Source organism: Myodes glareolus, chromosome 12, assembly GCF_982192425.1.
Source record: "Myodes glareolus chromosome 12, mMyoGla1.1, whole genome shotgun sequence".
Classification (NCBI taxonomy): Eukaryota; Metazoa; Chordata; class Mammalia; order Rodentia; family Cricetidae; genus Myodes; species Myodes glareolus.
In genome coordinates this window covers 11,479,539-11,504,185 of record NC_142037.1, presented here as the reverse complement: position 1 = coordinate 11,504,185, position 24,647 = coordinate 11,479,539, and positions in this window count along the sequence as shown.

The window sequence follows — 24,647 nt, the reverse complement described above, 5'->3', positions numbered from 1 at the left end:
TATATCCCCAAACAGTCATGTGTCAGACCCTGATAGACATCCACAGCCCCCAATCCACATATCCATTTAGATATCAGCTCTTACATGACACTTTTCTTGCCTGTACACTCATGTATTGTCATCCACATACATTACTATGGCAGTTCAGGATGTTCCTTCCCCCCTCAACTCCCACACCAGCAGTAGTAAAGATAATACACAACTATCCCCTCACATCTGCTGTGCTAAACAGCATTGCTAGTCATTGGCACTGCTTAACATTGCCTGCCTGACACCATCTCAATGCACTAGGTGGTATTAGAACCAGCTGGATACCAGCTCATGAACAGCCCTATGTGGTTTCTTCCATAGCAGGCCTTGTGAGAACCCAACCAGAAAGCCCTAAAAATACTGTATATCAAATTCCATTAGAACACCCTCCCACTACACATACAAGTCACCTCTTAGTGCCACTACACGGAAACTGCACCCCCTTTTCCCTCAGGGCCCACTGATGTTTCATAGGCCATGCTGCTCCATTGCCTGCTACAGCCTTGCAGTACATGTGTGATGTAGGCAGGATGAAATATTCTGAAGAGTCTGTTGTCTACTTGTGTGGATGAGGAGAAATAAGGTTAGGAGGTGTTGAGCAAAATCTGAAAACTATCTTGAACACACAGTAGTATTCCAGAGTTGGCTGTCCATCTGAGAGTGAAATCTAGTTGTTTATATGTGGTGGATATTGGGGTCCTCATAAGAACTGATGAAATGGTGGTGTATCTTGACTGACAGTGGTTTCCAGCATGGCCAGATACATAGCATTTAATGTGGAATGGAGTAGAGGTGACCAGCTGCTCCTGATTTCCAGCACCCAGTGTCAGCAGCATGAAGACACCTGTGTCACCTAGCTCTCTACTTGGGGCAGGGAATGGTCTGGGAGAGGACATAGAACAGCGTACATGGGGCAGGCAGAAGGCAGGTGAGTTCCAGCAGCACCTGATTCCTGCCAGTCTATTTAGGCTGTTAGCCATGAGGGAGGCAGAGGAGAGTCTAGCAATGCCTGAAAAGCAGCTGTGGTACCTGCCCGTATGTGGGGTTGTAGCAGCCAAGGAAGGATATCAAACAGGTCTGAATATGGGGTTAATAATGCTGTGTTATCAGGGATTCATAGCTACAGATTTAGAAGAGTGGTGGAGAATTCTGTCCAGCAGACACTAATGATATTCTGTGTTTTAGATTAAGTGGAGGTTGGGGCACATCCTTGAAACACTGAGAGCATGTACAATGCGAGGGCTGCATTCGAACAATCCAGCTGGCATGATGTGTAGTGTGATTCTGGCATCAGTTCTGTATCTTATAGGCCCAGGACATGGCATTGGATATGCTTAATAGATCACAGGAAGAAGCATTCAAGTAGGGCCTGATAGGTAGGATTGCGAGAGAAGAGGTGGTGTGTTCGGCATGAGAGAGGTGGTATTTTGGGATCTCAAACTTACATTTTATCAGCAGTGTCAGGGAGCATATGGAGTTTCTCTTGGCATGGTGAACAACAATGTATATTGTGTGCTGTGGGGAGGGACAGGTATGGTGTGTGGTGGGATGAGGGCTGACACCTCTCACACTGTGTGGGAAGATGAGCTGTCACCTTGATTCTGATAATAGCACTGTGGTGGATGGTACTCTAATTTGGGGAAAACAGCAGAAACTGAACCTAGATACTTGCCTGCGTTGTGCATGTTCATCCATGTTCATCTAACACCTTACTTACATACACTGCCAGTTGAAAGACACCAAAGACACCCCTCACTTGCAGTCACCATGCAGTCTTCTAGGTACTGGGCCCAGATAGTCAACATCCTTCCCCGCTGTCCCAAAAGCAATGTTAGGTTCTGGGCTCTATTTCACATCACTCTACCCAGAATGTCAAGTGAGATACAGTGTAAGGTATCAGGCCCTGTTGGACACTCTACCTCCTATCAAGGGCACACACGGACTGCTTAATTCAAATACTATTGGAACCCTCTGCATCAACATCCCACACCAGGTATTACCCAGCACGAGACACTGTGACCCTGCCACCTCACTTGTACTGCCAGCTGTCAGACTTTAATGAGAAACAAACCCAGCACACACAGAGACTAGAATCCATTTCTAAGTATTGGTGCATTCAAAGCTTCCCACAAAGCCTAACACCAACTTCCAGGTACCAAGACTTGCTGCACAAACCCTCATGCTTTCTTCACGTGTCTTCCTTGGTCTGGATCCTGAATATCACCCACACAGTTCCACTTTAACAGCTCCTTATCAGGGCTTACAGGACATTCTCTTGCCATTGTAATGAAATGTACTAGTAGTTTTGGGGACCCACTTGACACCTTCAGATCCCTGTAGATTCATATACATCAGTACGTGTCAGGCCCTCTTGAATATCACACCCAACACCACATACAACACTGGTAGTATCAGGACACACTGGACACCACATCACATCTACCTGAACCCACCTTCTGGATATCTGACCTGCTGGGTATTTGAAAACTCATAACAGTCTTACAAACCTTGCTGACTTATCTGAAACGCACACATCACCCCACAGCTCCACACATGAACTGCTAGCTACCATGCGTGGCCGACACCCTAAATGACTCAAACACACACTAACATGGCAGGCTCTTCTGGACATCACATCCTACACTGCCAACCTATTGCCACATGCATTATCACAACTTGATTGCTACCAGGTCATCTATAGGCTATCATACACTCAGGAGATATGGTGCTTGACTTGACTCCCCATTCTTCCTCTCTTCTCTCTGACATACAGTGTTATTCATCAAACACATTGCACATAATACTAGCCCTGTGACCATTCATCCACAACTAGATATTGGGTCCTGTTTGACCTCCTACACTACATTGACAGCTGCCAGACCATGATGTTAAATTCTTTCCCAGTAAGATCTTGCACACTTGTTAGGAGAAGAGAGGGGAAGCAAAGGTTGGGAGAGGAAAGGGGAGAGGAGTGGAGGAAATGAGAGAGGAGAAGAAGAGAGGAGAGGAAAGAAGAGAGGAGAGTGGAAGAGATGACAAGTGGAGAGCAGGGGACAAGAAGAGAGGAAGGGAAAGTGAAGGGGAGGAGAGAGGAGGGGAATAAAGGAGTGGGTGGAGAGGGAAGGAGAGGAGATAGTAGGAGGAAAAAAGGAGAGGAAAAGGGTGGAGAAAGGAGAAGAAGAGAGGGGAAGAGAGGAGTGGGTAGTAGAGGTGAGGGTGAATGTGGAAGAAAATGGGAGGAGAGGGGAGGAGAGGGGAGGAGAAGAGAGGAGAGGAGAAGAGGGAGATATGAGTTGAGGAGAAGAGAGGAAAGGGGATGGGAGGGGAGGAAAGGGGAGAAGAGGAGAGAGGAGGAGAGGGGAAGAGAGGGGAAGAGAGGAGGGAAACAAAAGAATGTTGGAACAAGTGTCATGCTGTGCAAGGTCTGCCAACTGTTATGTCCACCACCACCGAATTCATGATTTGAAACAAGATACTTTTCAGAATCCCCTCTTCTCTAGTCACTGACATAGGAGACCACATGGGTGGTGATAGATAATGTGAGGTATTTCCTACCTCAATTAAAGCACACATCAATACATGCATGCACCACAGACACACATGCACACACTCGCTCACACACACACACACACACACACACAGACACTTGTATTCATGAACACACACACACACATGCCTGAAAACACCAGTACATATCAGATTATTCATGTTATCCTCTCATAGAGAAATCTTACATACACATAATACACATAAATCTCACATAAATTGGTAAGTGGCTATTTCTTCTACATATTTCCTGAACTTCCCTGAAAGTCATCTATGGCTGGATATCAGTTCCTGATAAGTACACTCGAAAATACAACTAACTGAGGCCTTAACACTGTGAGAATAAACACTGGGCTAGATGTCATGGCCTCTTTGTTTTTCCCTGCCATACATCCAAAGCCCCACATATAAGAACTCTCTCTCTCTCTCTCTCTCTCTCTCTCTCTCTCTCTCTCTCTCTCTCTCTCTCTCTCTCTCCTCTCTTTTCTCTCTTCTCTCTCGCCTGCATGTCTTTGTGTATTTAGTTTGGATATTCAGGACTGGGGTCCCAGATAACCTTTACATCTATTTGTCTGAGTGTTGATTACGTTATAGGGGAGGTTATAATTAGCTGAATCTGCTATCTATCCATTGCCTATGAAGAGGAAAATGGCAGAAACTGACAGCATGTCCCCCCACATGACTGCACTTACATTGACATTTCAATGTGTTAAGATTCTCCTGTGCCAATATTTCTTACTAGGTAAAAGAACATAGTACACACACACACACACACACACACACACAAACATACACACACACACAGAGAACTACATACAAAAGATGATATGCTACCTGACATCTCCTGGCTTTTTTACCTCCAAAGGCAAAGCTTCCTACACACATACATGGACACAGATCAGATTAAGTTACTTATATCCTCTGCTATATCCAAACCCAACACACACACACACACACACACACACACACACACACACACACACAAAGATATTCAAAACCTGCTGTGTTCCCAACTCTGAAGAGCCAAGTTACATACACAAACACATGTTGGGGGAAGAGAGAAAGAAATGTGGGAGAGGAGAGGTGAGAGGAAAGGAGAAAAGAGGAGAGGAGAGAGAGGAAAGGTGAGAGCAAGAGAGGGGAAGAGAGTGGAGTAAAGGAGAGGGGAGGAGAGTGGAAGGGAGGGGAAAAGAAGAGAGGAGAGTAGAGGAAAGGGGAGAAGGGTGGAAAGGAGAGGCGAGAAAGGAGAGAGGAGGAGAGTGGAGTGGGAGGAGAAGACAGGAGAGGGAAGGAGAGGGGAGTCGAAGGGAGGAGGGGGAATAAGAAAGTAGATGGAGAAGAGGGGAGGGAAGAAGAGGGGAGGGAGGATAAGAGATAGTATATGGAGAAGAGGAGAGAGGAGGGGAAGAGAGGGGAGGATAGGATTGGATAGAAGTGGGGAGTAAAAAGGGGGAGATGTGAGTGGAGAAGTGAGGAGAGAGGAGGAGAGGAAAGGAGATGGGAGGAGAGGGAAGAGGAGGAAAGGGACTAGAAGGGGAGATGTGAGTGAAGAAGAGGGGGGAGAGGAGGAGAGGGGAGGAGAGGGAGGGAGGGAGGAGAGGGAGGGAGATGTGAGGAGAGGAGAGGGGAGGAGAAGGGGCATATGTGAGTGGAGAGGAACAGAGTGGAGAGGAAGAGAGGACGGGAGGAGAGGGAAGGAGAGACAAAGTGGGAGGAGAGGAGGGAGAGGAGGGAAACACAAGAACCTTGAAACAATAGAAAGAGATCTTGGTATCAGGTCCAGTAGGTATGCCCTCATCCATAGTCAATCCCCCCAAACATACACCAGATCCTCTTACCAGGTTCTGCTACATTTAACATTTCCTTAAAACGAAAGTCCTCCACATGGGCTTAAGTATCATGCCATGCAAGACCTGCCAACTGGTATGTCCACCACCACCCAGTACATGATTTGGAGCAAGATACTTCTCAGAATCCCCTCTACTATAGCCACTGACACAGCGGACACATGGGTGGTAATGGGTAATGTGAGGTTTTTCCTACCTAAAACCTAAAGCACACATCAACACAATACATGTACCACAGACACACATGCACACACATATACACACACACTACACTTGCATGCTTGCACGCACACCCACATGAATGAAAACATCAGTCTTTATCAGATTCTTCATGTTATACCCTCACAGAGCAATCTTGCATACACATCAAACATAAATAGCTTAGTCATACACATAAAAAATGCATAGCTTAGTGTTCTCTCTCTCTCTCTCTCTCTCTCTCTCTCTCTCTCTCTCTCTCTCTCACTCTCTCGCACACACACACACACACACACACACACACACACACATGCATGAAAACACCAGTCTTTATCAGATTCTTCATGTTATACCCTCACAGAGAAATCTTACACACACATAAATCTCACATAGATTGATAAGTGGCTATTCTAAGTATTTCCTGCCCTACACTGAAAATCAGCTATGACTGAATATCAGTTTCTGGTAAGTACCCTTGAAAATACAACCCAACTGGGTATATAAAGCTGTGAGAATAAACACAAGGCTAGATGTCATGGCCTCTTTGTTTCTCCCTGCCATACATCCAAAGCCCCATATATAGGAACTCAATCTCTCTCAATCCCCCCTCTGTCTCTGTCTCTGTCTCTGTCTCTGTCTCTGTCTCTATCTCTGTCTCTCTCTCTCTCTCTCTCTCTCTCTCTCTCTCTCTCTCTCTCTCTCTCTCTCCAGCATGTGTTTGTGTGTCTAATTTGGGTATTCAGGACTGGGGACCCAGATGCCCTTACATCTCTTTTTCTGTGTGTAGATTTGACTATAGGGGAGGCTATAACTAGCTGAATCTTGTTATCTATCCATGTAAATAAGGCTTTGCCTGTGGAGAGGAAAATGGCAGGAACTGTCAGCATGTCTGTCCACCTTACTGCACTTACATGGACATTTTAATGTGTTAAGATTCTCCTGTGCCAAAATTCTTAACTAGGTTAAAGAACATACTACCCATACACAAACACACAGGAAGTCATACAAAAGATGATATGCTGACAGTTTCTGCCTTTTTCACCTCTAATGGCAAAGCTTCACATACACATACATGGACACAGATCAGATTAAGTTAGTTATATCCTCTGCTATACCCAAATCCAACACACACACAAAGAGATGTCAGGACCTGCTGTGTTCCCAATTCTAAAGAGCCAAGTTGCATACACAAATATATGATGGTGGGAAAGAAAGAGATGTGGGAGAGGAGAGGGAAGGGGAGAAGAGAAGAGGAAAGAAGAGGTGAGAGGAGAGGGGACGGGGAGGAAGAGAGAAGGGGAGAGGAAGAGAGAGGTGAGAGGAGGGTAGGGTAGGAGAGGAGAGAAGAGGTGAGAAAAGGGGAAGCGATGGAAGGAGGGGAGAGGGGAGGAGAGGACAAGAGAGGAGAGAAGAAGAGGAGAGGAAAAAAGAGTGGAGGAGAGGAGAGGAGAGCAGAAGAGAGGATAGGAGAAGAGGATAGGAGAGGGGAAGAGAAGGTAGGAGACAAGAGGGGTAGAAATGAGAAGAGATGGGAGGAGAGGAGAGGGGAGGTAAAAAGGGGAGGGATAGAGAGGAGAGTAGAGGGTAGGGGAGTAGAAGAAAGGAGAGGGGAGGGGAAAAGTGGTATATAGAAGGGGGTGATATGAATAAAGGAGAGGGGAGAAGAGGGAGATGGCAGGAGAGGGGAGTGGAGGAGAGGGGAGGGGAGGAGAGGGGAGGGGAGGAGAGGGGAGTGGAGTGGAGGAGAGGGGAGGGGAGGAGAGGGGAGGGGGAAAGTGGTGTATAGAAGTGGTGATGTGAATAGAGGAGAGGGGAGAAGAGGGAGATGGCAGGAGAGGGGAGTAGAGGAGAGGGGAGGGTAGAAATGGTATATAGAAGGGGTGATGTGAATACAGGAGAGGGGAGGAGAGGGAGATGGCAGGAGAGGGGAGGGAAGGAGAGGGGATGGAAAGATAGGGGAGAGGAGATGAGAGGAGGAGAGTGGAGGGGAGGGATTTAGAGGGGAGGAGAGAAGGGAAACACAAGAACCTTGGGACAATAGAAAGATCTTGGTGTCCTGTCTGGTAGGTATGCCCACACCCATATTCAAGTCCCCCCAGACACATGCCTTATCTTGATGCCAGGTTTTGCTACATTTAACATTTCCTTAAAACTAAAGTCTTCCAGACAGGGCTAAGTGTCATGCTGTGCAAGATCTGTCAACTGGTATGTCCAACATCACCCAATACATGATTTGGAACAAGATACTTCTCAGAATCCCCTCTTCTATAGCCACTGACACAGTAGACACATGGGTGGTGATAGGTAATGTGAGGTTTTTCATACCTAAAAGCTAAAGCACACATCAACATAATACATGTACCACAGACACACTTGCACACACACAAACACACACAGACACTTGCATGCATGCATGCATGCACACACACACACACACACACACACACGAATGAAAACACCAGTCTTTATCAGATTCTTCATGTTATACCCTTACAGAGAAATCTTGCATACACATCAAACATAAATAGCTTAGTATGTTCTCTCTCTCTCTCTCTCTCACTCACACACACACACACACACACAGACACACACAGACACACACACACATAAACATAGACACTTGCATGCATGCATGCAATATGCATACATGAATACATCAGTTCATATCAAGTACTTCATATTATCTCCTCACAGAGAAATCTTACATACACATAAATCTTACATAATTTGGTAAGTGGCTATTCTAAGTATTTTCTGCCCCACACTGAAATAAACTATGGCTGAATATCAGTTCCTAATAAGTGTTCTTATAAATACAACAAAAATGATGGTATAAAGCGGTGAGAATAAACACAGGGCTACTGTCGGGACCTCTTTGTCATAATCCAAAGTCCCACATGTAGGAACTCAATCTCTCTCTCTCTCTCTCTCTCTCTCTCTCTCTCTCTCTCTCTAATTCTCTCTCTCTAATTCTCTCTCTCTCTCTCCCCCTCCTCTGTCCAGACACAACACACACAGAGACAGAGAAACACACACAGACATCCACATCCACACATCCACACAGATTTCATTACCACCTCCTGTGAAGTACCACTTCTCATAAGCACAAATCACACACATAATCTGGAGTTAAGACCAGCTAGGTTTCCCCTGCCTGCCTTACATAGAAACGTCTTACACACTTCAGTTCTCTGATCCTGTTAGGTACCCTTTTCCCTTAGTGAAAGTTCAACATATACATACAAGTCTCCGGATGTGGTCCTAGGACATAACCCTTCTCTACAAGCAAAGTCACACAGGATCATAACTAGGAGTTTTATCCTGATGTCTATCCCCATATTCATACAAGGCACATGTCAGGTTCTACTATCTATCATCTTACAGGTAAATCTCCACTTACACACACACGGCTGCATAGCAGGTCCTACATGGTTCACCCTCCCCTACAGCCAGGTGACAGGTGCCTCTGTGCATCACTTTGCCGAGCTTATCATACAGAGATATGTTCAGGTCCAGCTAGTGTCAGGTTAGCTACAGAACAATCCACATACATGAGCGCACACACACATATACACACATACACATATACACACAGAACACGCGTATATGACAAGGTCTCAGATTCTGCAAGATAGTCCTCCCATATGGTAGTACCTAAATATACATGCATATAAACACAGGCACTCATACAAACATACAGACCCAAGCACATAGACATCAAAACAGATGAATATGTGTGAGGGTATAATATGTCCTCCACATATCCAAAGCCCTACAAATACATACATAGTTTGGTTTCTGCTCCTACTAAATATCCTCAACAATATAGCAAAATCTCACTTACACATATACATCAAATTTTCCAGCCACCCAAGGTAGCTTCTTCCCTGTCTCTTCCTCCATGTTTTATACTCGCATCTGAAGAATGGAAGTTAATGACAGTATATGTGAAGAACTTTCAGCATTTGTCTTTCTGGATGTGGACTCACTCACACAATATAATCTATTTCTAATCCATGCATTTTCCTAGGAAGATGGCTCACTAACAAAAACGTTAATATGCTGAACATCTGAAAGCAGGCTTGTGACTTTGCAGTTGGTGACCAGTCACAGGATTCATTTTCTTGTTGAATCATGTGGGAAACCCCAACCCACTTTACCCCATCTAATTGGTCTGAAGTTATAAGTCTACTGAGCAAGACAGTAGCCAGATTTGTCTATGTTTTCTGACTCAGCACCTGGTTGAATTCCTGCCCAAACTTTCCTAAGTGACAGACGTTGATCAGAGCATGTAAGCCAAATAAACTCTTTCTTCCCCACATTGTTTTTGTCATGATGTCTATCAGCAATAGAAAACGTAGTAGGTCAGTACCCAAGAGCATCCTCAATAGGATCTTATTGCTGCCACTTCCTGAGTGCTGGGATAAAGGTAAGTACCACAGCACTAACTAGGTGAATTAACGTCATGGAGAAAGTAAATAATTCTCTAAACAAATAAAATTCAAGAATCAGAATATTATTAAGGATGGTGATCAGAGAAAATATTTTCAAGAAGATACACATGAGAGACTTTGGAGAAGGGGTATAGAAAATAAAAAATATGGCACTTGAAGAACAGAGGCCTGGGGGAGGAATTTGATTTTATTTTTCATATATGAAGAAGACAGGTTTTCTCTTTGACAAGGCTAGGTGTGAATCCCTATTGAGAGAGGGTAAACCACTTTCCTCCTGGGACAAGCTCTGACATACTTCATTCAGTCCCTAGACACATAGATGAATAAAACAAAGCTAAATGGTCTCAATAGTTTAGAAATAAATGTGTTTATATATGTGCACAAATCCATACATATACCTGCATTGAACTCATGTAAGAATTCATATCTTATGCAGGGATTCATGGGAAATTGCTGCGTGAGCACCTTCTGCTGCTTCAGCCAATAGTCGCTTAAGCACGAGTCCCCAGTGCTGAGGGAGTGCCTTCCGCTCTGTCAGCCAATAGCTGCTGAAATACCAGGCCATTGGGGCGTGGTATATTTCTCTTTTAAAAAGAGCTACAAGTCTCAGCTCGGGCCTCTTGGTTCCGGCGCTTGGTTCCGGCGCTTGGTTCTGGCTCCTGCTCCCGGCTCTGGCTCCAATGACTAGGCTCCTTTCCTGATGGTTTATGGTGTATGTAAGTTTTACCCCCCCAAATAAATAACCTCTTAAAACATAACTGGTGTGGGATTGATTCGCCATTGTTTGGCGCCCGGACGTGGGCCCTTTATCCCACCTCGTGGCGCGGGCCTAGCAGCCTGAGCACACACAGCACCTTGGTGGCCCCATGGCCTTTACAGTAAAGCTTGCACTGGATTCCAGCTCAGTTCAATAGAATCAGGCTGGGGACTTTCCGGCTTCTGCAAACACTGCAGAACTCGGGCAAGTGGCAACTCTACCCCAACTCAGGCAGTGTATTCCCTGCAACCCCGGCTGAGTTTGGCTTGCACTGCTAGCCTGAAAGTAACCTCTGGATTTGAGTGTATATATATTTCAGAATCTTTCCGGGTTGGCGCCATTGCCACGTGGATTCAGGTGCGCCCCCGTCCACTTACTGGCAGGCAAGGGTCATTACAGGTAAGATTTTTCTTTTCCGTTGAAAACAAATAAATGAATACAATTTCTTTTGATTGAACATGTCAGAAAATATTACTATCCAAATATTCAATGGCCTTTTTAATTGCGCCATGGAGGATATCCTCCATGAGGTTTCTGATAGTCCTCTTACTTGGTTTTTCCTGGGATCTGTCGCTTTTCTGGTGTTTGGCTATTTTATCAGGAGGATACAGTCCTTACACACTGAATCCACAATGTTGAGGGCAGAGATTAAAACCTTAAGGACAATTCAGACTGACACCAACCTCCTCAGAACAGAGTTTGGAGTTCTCAAGGAGGAGACTAGATCTTTGTCTGATATTACTCGGTCGACAGACCAAAATATCAAGAGGTAGAGTCTGATATTGCTTCTTTAGAAGGGAGCTTCACTGCTCTGGAGGAGGGGACAACCAAAATGACTCGTAACCTCCAGTCCATGACTGTAAGTGCTGAAACATTAGCCGAGAGAATTAATACCATTGAATGTAAAAATCAGACTTTATCAAAAGGGTATGATAGATTAATTGACAGGATTTCCATACAAGAAGGCACAGTACATGCCATGAGGATTATGTCCAAGGAGGATATGGTATCTCTAACGGACAAACTCCACGCCTTAGAATTATCAATGAAGGCGAATGTGTCCAAGGAGGAAATGGTGTCTCTGACAGACAAGCTCCATGCCTTAGAATTGTTAATGAAGGCTTTGGAGCATAATATTGGACAGGAGATTCAGGACTTACAGAAGGCAATGGTGAGCAGATTTAATAAGATTGAGGAAATCATAGACTCTGATGAACAGGAGCAAAAGGTAGAAAGGCAACATTCACCTCAAAAAACTCTCAGTCTACATAGAGTTATACCTGCCTTTCCAGTAATAACATCAGAAAAGATAACCAGCTCCAAAAACCCTAAGGTCATTAAAGAACATACATGGGAGCCTATACGTATGAATGATCTGAAAGAATTTAAATAAGCAATTGTGAATTATGGACTACATTCATCCTTTGTTAGGGAGATGTTAAAATCTTGGGCTCTGAGCAGCGGGGCCACCCCTCAAGATTGGAATCAATTAATGTCAGCTGTCCTCAAGAACGGACCTTTATGGCATTTCAAATGCCTATTCAAACAAGAGGCCAGACTTTTACAACAACAAGAATCAGCGAAAGGAATTGAGGTTTCTCTAGATAAAATTCTAGGGGAAGGACCTTACTCTGATCCTCAGGAACAAGCTCTTTATGATGAAAACATTTTATCCATATGTGCTACAGCAACTCTAAGGGCCTGGGACAGGGTTCAAGACTCAGGTCAGAGAGTAGAATCGTATATCAGGGTCAAACAGGGTCAGAGAGAACCCTTTAGTGACTTTTTACAAAGACTAACTAAGGCTGTACAAATAGGGATACCTGATCCAGAAGCAAAAAATATAGTAATTGAGTCTTTGGCTTATGAGAATGCCAATGTAGAATGCAAAAGGATCCTGGGGCCCTTAAAGATCAGATCAGTGCCTTTGGATGAATGGGTTTTACATACAATGAATGTTGATACATTTGATTATGGCAATGAAACATGGGTGCAAGAAGCAATTTCCAAAGGTAAAAGGAGACATTAGATTACAAAATGCTTTCATTGTGGCAAAATGGGACACATGAAAAGGGACTGCAGACAGTGGAATTCCAGGAATAATGCCTCTTCTAGGAATAACAGGAATAGGAGGACTCAGCCTTCAGGTTTATGTAGGAGATGTGGAAAGGGCAGGCATTGGACGAATGAGTGTAGGTCAATAAGAGATAAACAGGGCAACCCGTTGCCATTGGGAAACTCAATAGGGGGGTCTCTTGCAGGCCCCCATGGCAAATGTGGTCCAGTCATTTCCAATCACTGCAGAGAACATGCCTCTTCAGGGAAATTAGAATGCCCCATGCCTGCTGTTAAAAGCAATAACGGCCTGAAGGATTAGTTAAATATGGTGAATGAATCAAGAAATCTAAGGACAAAGTAAACGGATATTCTGGCAGACTTCTATAAATGAACAAAGACCACAGCTAAGAGTGTGTGTAAATGGCAAATTTATTACTGGCTTACTGGACACAGGTGCGGATGTAAGTATCATTACTCCAGAATCTTGGCATCCGCATTGGCCTCTTCACTAGGTAGATATTCAGTTCTTAGGAATTGGAACCCTATCTCGAGTAAGACAAAGCATGAGATGGGTCAATTGTATAGGTCCAGATGGACAAATAGGAAAACTAAGGCCATATGTAGCAAATATTGCAGTGAATTTATGGGGTTGTGACCTATTGCAGCAATGGAATACCCAAATTAACATTCCTGCTGCTTCCAGAGCCTATATTTCTGAGGACAATATTACAAGATATTACAGATGGCGGAAACCAGCCATTAGAGCTATACAAGAACACAACATAATTGATGACCCTTCAGAGGTACCAACAGCCATGCCTCTACAATGGTTGACTGAGAAACCAATATGGACTAAACAGTGGCCTTTAGCTGAGGAAAAGTTACAGGCTTTAGAACAGCTGGTACAAGAGCAATTAGATGCTGGACATATAGAAGAATCTACCAGCCCTGGGAACTCTCCTGTATTTGTTGTTAAGAAAAAATCTGGTAAATGGAGAATGGTGACAGATCTTAGAGCTACCAACAAGGTTATTCAACCTATGGGCCCTCTGCAATCTGGAATTCCTCTGCCCTCCCTGTTACCAAAGGAATGGCCTATTATAGTTATTGATCTGAAAGATTGTTTCTTCACTATACCATTACAAGAAAAAGATAGAGAAAAGTTTGCCTTCACAGTGCCTACCTATAATAACTCTCAGCCTGCAAGGAGGTACCAGTGGATCGTCCTCCCACAGGGAATGTTAAATTCTCCCACCCTGTGCCAATATTTTGTAAGCCAACCATTGAAAATTGTATGCAAACAATTTCCTAAGTCCATAATATACCACTATATGGATGATATCCTGATATCTGATCAAAACAAAGACACCTTAGAAAGGCTGTTTGAAGAAGTAAAAATAGTATTACCTAAATGGGGATTGCAAATTGCTCCTGAAAATATTCAGAGAGGAGATTCTGTTAATTATTTAGGTTATAAAATAGGTTTACAAAGAATTAAGACTCAAGAGGCACAAATCAGGAGAGACTGGTTACGAACTCTTAATGACTTTCAAAGATTATTAGGAGACATTTCCAGTCTACGACCAGCTTTTGGGATAACACCTGATCTAATAATTCATTTAAACAAAACCTTAGATGGTGACAAAGATTTGAATAGTACCAGAGAGTTAACAGCTGAAGCAGAAAAGAAACTGACGATGGTTGAGAAAAAATTACAGGAGGCACATGTAGATAGGGTGGATCCAAATCTTAGTTGCATTCTAGTCATATTGCCTTCCAGAATTTCTCCTGCAGGAATTTTAATGCAGAGGGAAGATACTATTTTAGAATGGATCTTTTTACCACATAAACCAAGTAAAAAATTAAAAACTTATGTGGAAAAAGTCTCTGAATTGATTATAAAAGGAAAATTGAGACTTCTTCAATTAGCAGGTATAGACCCAGCAGAAATTATAGTGCTTTTCACTGCTGATGAGATAAAAAAGTTGTGGGAAGACAATGAACCATGGCAAAGAGCTTGTGCTAATTTTTTTGGAGAAATCAATAACAATTACCCCAAAAGCAAGAGACTTAACTTTATAAAGAGAACTTCTTGGATCCTCCCTCGAATTGTCCGTGATGTTCCAATAACTGGAGCCTGTACATTTTATACTGATGCTAATAAATCAGGGAAAGCAGGTTACAAATCAGAAGAATTGAGTAAAGTGGAACAAAGTCCTTATGATTCTGTCCAGAAGGCAGAATTATATGCCATCCTTATGGTGCTTAGGGATTTTAAAGAACCTCTTAATATAATTACTGACTCACAATATGCAGAAAGAGTTATTTTGCATATTGAAACTGCTGAATTTATACCTGATGATACAGAACTGACCTCATTGTTTATCCAGGTACAAGACATGATCAGGAACAGGCTCTGCCCTATGTATATAACACATATCCGATCCCATATGGGTCTGCCAGGTCCTCTAGCACAAGGTAATGCAGATATTGATCAATTATTGATTGGTAGTGTGCTGCAGGCATCTGAATTTCATAAAAAACATCATGTCAATAGCAAAGGCTTGAAAAAAGAGTTTTCTATTACATGGCAACAATCTAAGGAGATTGTAAAGAAATGCCCTACTTGCTCTTTTTCTAACCAAACACCATTGCCTGAGGGACTAATCCAAAGGGTATTAAAAGGAATGAAATTTGGCAGATGGATGTGTTTCACTTTCCAGAATTTGGCAAATTAAAATACGTACATCACACCATTGACACGTACTCTGGTTTCCAATGGGCAACTGCTTTAAGCTCAGAAAAAGCTGATTCAGTAATCACTCATTTATTAGAAGTTATGGCCATCATGGGTATACCTACACAGATAAAGACGGATAATGGTCCAGCTTATGTTTCTAGGAAAATGACACGATTTTTTGCTTATTATAATATTAAGCATGTTACAGGTATACCATACAATCCTACAGGTCAAGCAGTTATAGAAAGATCAAATCGAACTATAAAAGATACGTTGAACAAACAGAAAGGGGTGGAAAATACCCCCAGGAATAGATTACATGATGCTTTATTAACCTTGAATTTTCTCAATGCTAATGAGAAGGGAACAATGGCTGCAGAAAGACATTGGATATTGGAAAAGTCTGCTGAATTAAATCAACCAATTTATCTCAAGGATGTGCTGACCTCAGTGGAAGCCAGGAGATGTGCTGCGTTGGGGAAGGGGTTTTGCTCTTGTTTCCACAGGAGAAGAAAAATTGTGGATACCATCAAAATTAATAAAGGTTGGATCTGAAGAGAAGAAACCTCTTAGAAAGGAGAAATGACAGCATCTACAATGATGATGACCATACAGGTGGTAAGAAAAACATAAAATGGGGGCAAGGTTCTGTTCTTGTCTCCACAGGAAAACACTCGTCTTTGAAAAATTCAAAGGACCCTGGATGTTTGAATACTGACAGATGGAAAAATAACTTCCCAATATGGATTATCAAGAAAACTGAATAGGTTCTGTGAGTATAAAGCTCTGGAATATACTAAATCATATTTCTGAATTTATAGAGCTGGTTTTGAAGTTGGACTCTTGGCTCGGTCCCTCTCTAATTCCAAGCCTGTTGTTAGGAGTAAAACCCAGAGTTTCTGGAGTTTCTGTCTTATGTCAAGAGCCATGATATGAGACAGAAAGAAATATGAGTTTAGAAAACATCTTTGCTTTTCTTCATATCTATCATACTTTTCATTGAATATGTCTATCATACCTTTCATTAAATATATGTTTCTATATGTCTATATAATTAATGTTTAAGTTTTCCACAATGAACAATGAGTTTTTTCTGCACTGACATTTAAAGTTTCCAGGAAGAAGATGGGGCCCCCATAACAACAACTCCACTCGGTTGATATGACGTCATGATACTGATAGTGCTACTACAAGTCCTGTTCCGGGTATCAGCTGCACAGATGATTCCAACTTGGTTAGCTGAAATGGTGCACATCTTGAACAACATTCTGGACAGACCTCCACAAAATACTCAGAGACTGTTTGCAATTTTAAAATACATTGACCTTGAAATTTAACCATCATTTTACTTTCACAGGATCCTCCAGAAAGAACCTCACCCCCATGACAGCTGGAACTAATTCTAGAGGACGATGTCCCCTCTCTCAGCAAAGTTTGTCCTCAGGTTTAGGAACAATATTTAGGGATTGATTATAATTAGTATACGGTTGAGAGTTGGGAAAGGAATTTTATAAGCTCAGGGATCTTTTTGGAAAAAAAAAGGGATTATTTGATAGATAATAATGGTATTTGTGAGTTATTGTTTATAGATAATTACATCGGCATATATTGAATATTGTATGTATGCATGCATCTACCTGTTTAAAACATTTTTTATGTATTGATATATATTGTATTGATATATGTTTACCATATTGCAGTGTACATTTTTACCTCTGATTAAGATACTCATATATTGTTTACGTATTGATATTTATTGTTTACATTTGGAGGTCATTGTCCTCATTTATTACACAGTTGTTTATTCTCTTAGTCTTTAAGTTAGATACATGTTAAAAATTGTAGATCAATAGTCATCTATGTCTATCATATTAGACTAATCAGGTTCTTTAGATACATGGAGATTATATATAAATAGTCTTCAACCTCTTCGAAGAGCTGTAGAAAATGGCATTTAATTTAATCTTAGAGTTCTGTGTAGTGAGACACAATCACTCCTGGCAACACCAACCTATTCCCGAGAAATTGTTGAGCACCAAAGACACTCCACTTGGAGCTTGTCTTCTTGACAAAACTGGCCTCTGGGTAAGGAACTGCCCCTACCTCAACTACTGACAAATACACGGTATCCAGAAATGGATAAACAGAACTTTAAATTCTTGCCAAGACAGGGTAAGACTGTTTTGAAAAATCTCTTGCCTGTTAAAATCCGGAAATGGATAAAATCCGGAAACGGATAAACAGAATTGTTAAATCTTGCCAAGACAGGGTAAGACGGTTTTGAAAAATCTCTTGCCTGTTAAAAATAATCTGTCAGTTATTCTAGGCCTTAGTCAAAGTTGGTTGCTTCAACTCTGCAAACAGGTCTTTGGTGATTGCCCAGGTAGCCAGTTGTCTCTGTGATTTGTTGCATGTTTTGGAAGCTCTTTGATTGCACTTCCTAATTACTCAGGTAACATTATTTCCCTTCTCGGATCTTCTATGGGGTTGAAGACTAGATAAATGTAGCTACTTTCCTCTCATGACTTGGCCAAGTTATTTATTATACAAGACTTTAGCTAGTTAGAATAGGATATATATACTTATTGTATATAATTGTGTAGGTTTGTACTTACTGTATACAATTTCGTAGTAGGCTTAGAACTCTCTTACTTAAACAAAAGGGGGAGGTGCTGCGTGAGTACCTTCTGCTGCTTCAGCCAACAGTCGCTGAAGCACTAGCCCCGATGCTGAGGGAGCGCCTTCCGCTCCGCTCTGTCAGCCAATAGCCGCTGAAATACCTGCCCACTGGGGCGTGGTATATTTCTCTTTTAAAAAGAGCCACAAGTCTCGGCTTGGGCCTCTTGGTTCCGGCGCTTGGTTCTGGCTCCTGCTCCCGGCTCCGGCTCCAGTGACTAGGCTCCCTTCCTGACGGTTTATGGTGTATGTTTTACCCCCCAAAATAAATAACCCCTTAAAACATAACTGGTGTGGGATTGATTCGCCATTAAAGGAGAGAGAAAAGGAGGAGAGGAGGGACATCAGGAGCCAGGCACCCAGCTAAACAACAAGCCACGGAGTTAGGAGTAAAGAAAGACTTATAGAATAGAGACAGGTAACAGCCCAGAGGCAAAATATAAGCAATATAATTTAAGAAAAGTTGGTTAGAAATAAGCCAAGCTAAGGCCAGGCATGCATAAGGAAGAATAAGACTCTGTGTATTTGTTTGGAAGCTGGGTGGCAGCACCCCCAAAGAGTAAAGAATTAAAAGCAACATCAATTATCCTATGCATATGTAATGATGATCTGTGTATTGCATTAGTATCCGTTCTTTACTATAAAATTGTATGTGTGCATGCATGTATGTGTGTATACTACATGCATGTGAGCGTACAGATACATGCACCTTTGTTCATGCAAATGGAGGCAAGAGTGGGATGCAGGTACCTTCCTCTGTCAGTCTTGACCAGATTGCCTTAATACAAGATCTCTGGCTGAACCAGAAGCTTACCATTTTGGCGACGGAAGCCCGCCAGTAAGCTCTCAGCATTTGCCTGTCCTCTAATGCCATGCTCTGTGTACTATAACGTAAGCACTAAGAATTCAAATTCATGTTCTCAGCTTGCAGCACACGTAGTCTTACCCACTGAGCCATCTTCCCAACCCTCCTATAAAACTTAATCAAGACTTTAGGGTATTTATCTTCATGAGTAATTAAACTATCATATATTTAAACGTGTTGGGATGAAAATTTCTCTTGTCTTGAGTATGTGTCCTATAGACTTGCTCTTCCCTGACCTCTACTCCAGTTCTTATAGGTCAGATCGTTGTCCTCCATTGCTTCTGTCCCTAACATGCCTATGCCACAGCTACCTGTAGGGCCCTGTCTTCCCTGTTCCTTGAGGCCTAAGAACAGGATGCAAGAATTGTTTATGCTAACCAGCTTAGCTTCCCCTGCTCATTCTGGCAGCCAGAGGGAATTAGTTCAAAGCCTTGTTTCTGTCATTGCTATGATAATTTCACCTGCTAAGAAGGTCCTCACAGGCGCCCTAAATCTCCTCCCATCTGTCTGTCAGGGTTCCCAGCTCGATACTCCCTGCATGGAGGCTCAGGCTGCTGGCACCAAAAGGTCAACACCCCTCTTCTCACTTCCAGGTGGGAGGGGGCTCTCATCCTCTTGCCTCCAAGTATATAAGCCTACGTGTGCTGAATAAAGGTTGACATTTACCCTTTGGGTGAATGATCCGATCTCTCTGTGTTTGTGTGTCTATTCAACTCCTAGGATATTGATCCAGAGTCATGGCCGGTTCAGGAAGCACGCCCTCTACATGGAGAGTGAGGTTTCACAAAAAAGTGCGAGCAGCAGCTACCCATTTTCTATCTCCTACCAAATTTTAAAAATAATTTTGTGTGTGTGTGACAGGGTGTGCCACACACACATGGTGGTCAGAGGACAGTTTGTAGAGATTGTTATCTCACCTGCGGTCTCCAGGGGATAAACGCAGGTTGGCAGGCCTAATGGCAAATGCCTTTCTGACCATGTTTGTGCTGCTCCCAATTAATTCGTGTGTTGCAATAATAGTGATATTGGTTCTAAAACTTAGACTGTTGTGATTGTGTGATTAGACACCGTGTATACTTTCCAAAGCTAGTTAAGTATCAAAGCTTTGCTTCATCTGTTAAGTTGAACACTTTGAGAGAGCTCTAAACAAGTGCTTAAAATAGGGGATTTCTGCAGACTGTCTGGAAATGTGAAGATTACGTGACGGCTTTTTCAGGTTGTCACTGACCGTGGGATTATCACTCCACTTTATAGAAACTGGAAATCAGAAACAATCCCTCGTGAAAGTGGCTCATTCCATCTTGAATTTTGCATGCAAATGGATGGAAATAGAAAACGCTTTACTGAGTGAGGTAACCCAGACCCAAAAAGAGGAATATGGTATGTACTCACTCATAAGTGGATTCTAGCCATAGTTAAAGGACACTGAGCCTATAATTCGTGATCCTAGAGAAGCTAAATAAGAAGGTGAACCCAAAGAATAATATATAGTTATCCCCCTGGATATTGGAAGTGGACAAGATTACTGGACAGGGGTTGGGAGCACGGGGGTGGGGGTGGGGTGGGGTGAGGATAAGGAGAGATGGGGAGAGAGAAGGGAGAAAGGGAGGATGGGGAGAGCATGAGGGAATGGGATGTTTGGGATGGAGGAGGGGTGAATGAGGGAGCAGGAAAGTAGATATCTTAATTAAGGGAGCCATTTTAATATTGGCAAGAGACTTGACTTTGGAGGGGTTCCCAGGTGTCCAAGGAGATGTCCCCAGCTTGTTCCTTGGGCAGCAGAGGAGAGGGTGCCTGAACTGGCCTTATCCCATAGCCACACTGATGAATATCTTGCATATCACCATAGAACCTTCATCTGGCGATGGATGGAGATAGAAACAGAGACCCACATTGGAGCACTGGACTTAGCACCCAAGGTCCAAATGAGGAACAGAAGGAGGGAGAACATGAGCAAGGAAGACAGGACCACAACGTGTGCGTCCACCCACTGAGATGGTGGGACTGATCTAATGGGAGCTCACCAAGGCCAGCTGGACTGAGAGTGATGGAGCGTGTGATCAAAATGGACACTCTGAATGTGGCTGGCAATGAAGGCTGACTGAGAAGCCAAGGACAATGGCACTGGGTTTTGATTCTACTGCATGGACTGACTTTGTGGGAGCCTGGTTTGTTTGGATGCTCACCTTTATAGACCTGGATGGAGGGGGGAGGACCTTGGACTTTCCACGGGGCAGGGAACCCTGACTGCTCTTAGGACTAGAGGGGGGGAGGTGGGGAGGGGAAGGGAAAAGGGAGGTGGGAAGGAGGTGGAAATTTTTAATAAATAAATAAATAAAAGAAAGTGGCTCATCCAAGAAAGGACTGTCAGATCCCATGGGCCTTGAGTGAAGAAAAGGCTGGCCAGACCACTGAAATGTTAGCGAGGTGCTGCAGTAAAGGCAGATGGAATATGAGAATATGTTATGTTTTCTGTAAGTTCTGTGCTGCAAATGACACAACTAAATGACCAACTGTTGTCAGTATAGCAAATAAAGTTTCTGCCATAGTTCAGATTAGGCCACTGGTCACCTAGGGATAACGCTGTATCAGGGAGGGCAGACATTGGATTTGACTTCCTATACCACCTTCACTATTAAAATATATATGTACCCTGTTCCAAGTATGAAATCAGCCACTTGAGAAGACTTGTAGGAACGATGTAGATACAGTCTATGACCCAGATTAACTTCTCAGACCGATGAGAATCGGAGACAATTAAAGCAAGCCTGGTGCTATGGGGAACAGAAAAATATGGCTGCTCGGTGTCTGGAAGGTGAGAGAATCCTCAAGCACATCAATTGTCTGAACTTGTTCATCTTTCATACTCATTTTTTGGGTACAATTAAGTAGTTTTTTTTTCTTGTTTTGTCTGAATACTTTTCAAAATAAAAATACGTTTTTAAAAAGTCTTCCTTAAAACTTCTTGGCCTGAGCCAAAAAAAGGATTATGTTTGACAGATTACCGACATTCAGCACATCTGATGAGTCTGGGCAAGGCTGATGTTGAAAGCAGCGGCGATACTGTTTAGAAGTCAGTGTTACAGACAGACATAGCCCCTGCCTCAGCACCAGGCCCCTACTTGACTGTGGTACCCATGATCCCACAAGGCTCTGGTGCTATGGACTAAAAAGCTATGTGACAGCTGTTACCACAACAATGAGCAAACATGAGCCTGGGCCCCTGCCCCCCAACATTTGGTTGCATGCTAGACCTTGGGTGGAGAAATGTTTATTATTAATAAACCAAGGTGGTTATTTTTATTATTAATAATAATAAAACCAAGGTTATTATTAATAAACCAAGGTGGTTTATTCTCCTCTAATTTAATTTGCTCAGCAAGCTGAGAAGAAACTGATCAACCTTCAATGCCCTGAGTCAAATCAAGATACCAAGGCCTTTGAGAAACACCTGACTTACTCACCAGGCCTCCCCTTGCAGAGTCCTAAAGCGTAATCCTTTAGAAAAGATAAGAGAAATGTGCCTATATCTGTAACATGAATGGAGGCTTGCTTGTTTGTGTTTTTTTGTCCTTCCCAGCCCCCAGCTGCTTAGCCCCAAAGAAAATGACACAGAGGACTACGTAAGTTATAATGCTGAATGGCCTATTAGGTCAGGCTTCTTACTGGCTAACTCTCAGGTCTTTATTAACCCATTTTTCTGATCTATGTTAGCCATGTGGCTCAGTACCTTTTTCAGTGGGGCAACTCACATCCTGCTGCTTCGGTGATCTGGGCAGGAGTGGGAGGAATCAACTTCCTCCTCCCCAGAATTCTCCTGCTCTCCTTGCATCATTTCCACTTTCTGTCTGTTTTTCCCACCTACACGTCCTGCCTGGCCAATCAGCGTTTATTTAAAACATGATTGACAGAATATAGACAATTCTCCCACACCATATATCCTTACCTCCTCAGCAGAACCTGCAGCCTGCTGCCATCCACCACTGCTAAAACGGCCCTTGGAAACTGCCTCATCTTCTCTCCGCACCACATCTCAGAATGTCTTTCTCGGGTGCCACTCCTGCCGCAGGACACAAAACTGTCTCCTGAAAGTGTGTGGTGGCATCCCTCAGAAGGAAGACATGCACATCACACATCTTGCGTACTCTTCTAATCTCAGAATCGCGCCATTGCTCTGTTGTCCTCAGGCCTGAGAACTGTCGTCGCCGCTCCCACCATATGTCAGTGCTGAGCTTCCAAACAGCTAGAACTGCTTTCTGCTGCCCACTTACTGCCAAATGTCAGGTTACGCATCTGTGTGAGCTGTCTTACAACACTGCACAAACTGTTAAGGAAACAGGAAATGCCAGGTTGCTCCTCTGGAAATCTCCGGATCTTGAAACTTTACCTTGAACTCTCCACTAGAAAGCAACAGTAAATAAACGACATGACTCAGACCTTTTCACTTTAGGTCTCCAGTTTCATCTTTGGAATGAGATCACATTTATGGTGTTGCACCAGCTGCAAGGTGTGGTAAGAGCCTGTTTTCACAGATATTTTAGCAACTTTTCTTATAAAATATATTTGCTATCAGCAATGGGTGGGGGAGAGAGAGAGAGAGAGAGAGGAAGAGAAAATTGCAATGTCTGCAATCCCAGCATCATTAACGCTTATCCAGGAGAATCTCAAGTTGGATGACAGGCTGTGTATCAAGAACTTATGAGGGCAGGCATTACCTAGCCAAAGTTAGTTGATTGGCACCTTTTCAGAAGAGATCTTTCATGTTTATCACGGTTTTTGCATCCTATTATTTTCTGATGCTTTCCTATCTTGGAGGCCATATAGATTTGAAAGGGGCTGCTCCTCCAAGATGAACTATCTCTTAGATGTCAAGCTGCCTATAGCACATACTTTCTATGAGCAATCCACTCAGCCCGCAGCCCCAAGCCCCAGTCTCCTCCAACTCTCACACTAAGTCAAGCTGGTCCCTACTCTAAATCTCCAGAGAACAGACAGCTAGAGACCATCCTGCATCCTAGATCACTCTAGAATCCTTTTACTTTACAACCCTACACATGCTCACATCTGCCTGCCTCTCCCATCCTTTCCCAGAGAAAACCAAGCTTTGGGTCTTGCTGCCTCTCCTTCCATGGCCTGGTGTGGCCCTTCTCCAGGGAACTGTGGGTGACCCTCTTCTTTCAAAGGTGGCAGCTTCTCTTCTCTAACTGTACCTGATTACCGTAAACCCCCAGGCTTTCCTAAGAGAACCCCATGAGCAATAGGGCTCAAAAATAATATGCAAAGAAAAACACTCTAAACATCGAAGCAGAAGGAAAAATATATGGGAAAAGGAGAGCCTCTAAATACCATATGCTGATAACATTTATTTTGTATTTCGTTTCTCTGGGTCCATGTCCAAAAGAAGTTGTCAAAACTCACACAGCTATGTGGAGTCCCTACAGGGCAAAGTATTCATTTGCTGCAGGGTCGCGCCATC